Genomic DNA, 3,494 nt, shown 5'->3' on the forward strand with positions numbered 1-3,494 from the left:
GATTGACACCTCAATCGTGCCCACAAAACGGCTGTATCAGTGACCACGACCTTATAATGTTGACATCGTGGTCACCGATGCAACCGCTGTGTTTATAGGTGTAGTGGTCGTGACGGTAGATAGTTGTTCGTCACTGGTGTACCGGCCATGGTCATGGGCGTGGTGAAGCATAGGACGTTGTGCGAGGACAGTCAGTAACTACTGTAACATTGTATTATCAATCAATTTTTGGTCACAGAGTTTTACAGTTAATATAAATTGATGTTTGATTGCTTGTCATCATATATGGTCTCGTTAGTGCGACGGTAAAGTCACGGCTGAACAACACAGTGCCCCGGGTTCGAGCCCCCACAGAAGTCCTTGTTTTTCATAGTAACGTTAACATCAATTTTGGTTCCTGCACTGGTTTGAACCTTGCACATTCTATCCACTCCCCGTTGCTATGTCTGCCGACACACAATACTCAAAGATCTGATGTATCCTCTTATTTTCGATGTTACCCGACCCAATCAGATATCACTGGGATCAGGTACAAACCACTTATAATCGACAGGGTGGATGTCATTTACACTATCTCCCATCGCCCCGTTCACATCCGAAAAGTGGAAACCCGAAATCGAGCTGATAGTAGCAAAACTACCAACTCGAAATATGCAGTTTATGTATCAGTTGATTGCTCCGATTTATTTTGCAGTGGGATTACTCTTCCCGCACGTTGGCAAGTCGGTCTATCGTTATGTATGTGGGACTGGTACCACCGCTGAGAGCATCCCTCAGCGGTGACATCACTGGGTTTGGCCAAGGAATGGCCGAGATGTAGTAGTTTGTGTGTGTCGTGGTACCGCCATGGTCGGCGGCGCGAGGTGTTCGACACGGACGTTGGCAAGTCGGGCTTTCGCTATGTATGTGGGACTGGTACCACCGCTGAGAGCATCCCTTAGCTGTGACATCAGTCCAAGAATGAGTGGTTTTGGCCAAGGAATGGCCGACATGTACTCCCTCCGTCCCACAATAATGGTTTGACTTTGGGCAGGGTGTACATGTCTCGTCATTATATTTGTAGGGAAAATTCAAATGTACCTGCACCCCGCCCCAGAGCGGATTAAATAGTTCTTATTGGTCTACGAGAAAGAGCGCGCCAAGAGCTCTAACATAATGTACCTGGACCGCGAGAAATCGTACCATAACGTAACCAATTTTAAAGCTCAAAATTTCAATATATAAATCTACATAAAACCATCATTCTTAACATTCATCAACATGTCACTAAAAATGGGAACTGGAAGGCGGGACCTGACAAACGACGAGCGCGAAGCCATCCTTCGTGAAACGCTAGTTTGAGGTACTGTAGTTGATTTGTTAAGTGGGAACTTTGGAAAACTGTATAATCCAATATAATTCAATATTCAAATTTGCAGGTACCTCAGCATAACGAGTCACCTTTCATAAAGAATAAATATCAAGTATACGAGAATTAAATTGAGTGCCATGTGCGCGCGAAATTTTGTTGTCAATTGCATTCATGGCGCGCGACACGACACGCCCAGTAGCCCATCGCAATGCGACTGGGAGACCGTCCATCAAGAAGGTTTCCCGGAAGGTGCCTTTGTTCAAGACTACATCCTACTCAGTCGCGAAGAAACTTTGTATTATCAGTGCAGCAAGAGACACATCAATAAATGATGCGCTCGACACCTACTTCCCAGGACTCGCTGGAACCCCACGCAAGACGCCGTGGAAGCGGATCTTCCGCTGGGAACAGTGCAGGTCTACCATTGAGGCGGCTGCCAACGAACCGTCCAATAGACTTAAAAAATCTATGCGACCACAAGGAACTTCCACCACATTGGACAAGGCTACTGAGGAAGGCCTGGCTGACTGGGTCAACGAACTGCGTTCGGAAGGGATCCCCGTAAGCAATCTGTTGCTGCAATCACGCGCGCTTGAGGTTGCCCGAGACTTGGGGTTTGGTCCTAACGACTTCAAAGCCAGCAATGCTTGGATCCAAGGCTTCATGAAACGTTGGCACTTCGCAATGCGGTCCAAGAGCCGTGCTGGCCAAGCGGACCTAGCACAAGGAGAAGCGAAGTTAGCCGAGTTTTCAGCGCGCGTTCGCGACGTTGTAGCTACAAGGGGTGTTGATACCATTTACAATGCCGATCAAACTGGTATCAACTACGAATACATACCAAAAAGGACAATAAACCAACAAAGCGCCAAGATCGTATGGATCAAGGGCTCTGGACATGAAAAGGATCGTCTAACAGCAATGGTGTTAGCAGATTCGAATGGCGTGAAGTATCCATTGTTTTTGGTTCTCAAAACGGGTGAGTCCAAAATTGCCGAGGTCGTTCAAGAAAACTTGTCCCAACGAAACGGTTTTGGACGTACCTTGTGGCCTGAAATTGAAGAACTCCATGAGCGCCACCCTTCGAGGATCTTCGGTCATCCTACCGCGTGGTGGAACAGTAAAATCTCCCTTGCGTTTTTGACCTACCACTTTGGCCACCGCCGCGGAAAATCGACAAAACCAGTCCTCCTACTTTGGGACGATTTTAGTGCACACTTTACCGAGAAGTTGTGCAATTGGCGGAATAATTGAACATCATTCTAGAAAAAATCCCTCCATCATTTACCTGGATCTGCCAGCCCGCTGACGTCGCCTGGATGAAGCCTATGAAAAGTGCGTTACGCCGTCGTTGGGTTGAATATTTACGTACCGAGGTCCAAAACCAACGTGAAGGCAAGTTCAAGCTAACGCCGCCTGACCGATACGACCTTGTGGAGTGGGTAAACACTGCCTGGGAATGCCTACCAAAAACAACCATTGTCAACGGGTTCCGCAAGTGTGGTATCATTGAACGTCCGTGCACTGAAGTGGATCCTTTTGAACCGTCTGACATTGACGCGTTTGACTTTTCCACTTTGTTGGAGAACCTACAAGATTGTGAAAGTCTACAATTACAGGAACTTTCGAGGGACCTGGAAGACGACGAAGCAAGCGAACATGAAGTCGTCGTTGGCACTGAAGGGTGATTGACAGGCATTTCTAGTAGATGATAGAATGTTAGAATTTGTTGAGAATGATAATGACGAGGATATGGATTTCCTGAACATTTAAATTCATCGCATAACCCTTCGTGTGAATGTCGTGAGTTCAGTGACATCGGAATACCAAGGTCAGGATGTCACTCCGGTTTCCGGCCCAGCAATACCGATGGGCGGGCCGAGGCGAACCCATCGGCTACTGGGAGCGCGGGCCTTTTGAAATGACATTCTCTTTGTGACCCGAAATCCGTACAGTAATGCCAATTCACAGACACACGAAGGGCCATGATTGCCAAAGGGTTGCCGGTTGCAGTTATCCGGATGGTATGCTCAGCTCAAATTGTAAAATAATGAAACACTTTGTGATTATTTGACTATTTATTGATTGACCACATCTAAATTTTACTGATCACATCAAAATTTGATGGACCATTGACTAGGATTCT

The sequence above is a fragment of the Aphanomyces astaci genome, assembly GCF_000520075.1.
Source record: "Aphanomyces astaci strain APO3 unplaced genomic scaffold supercont1.9, whole genome shotgun sequence".
Taxonomy (NCBI): Eukaryota; Oomycota; class Saprolegniomycetes; order Saprolegniales; family Verrucalvaceae; genus Aphanomyces; species Aphanomyces astaci.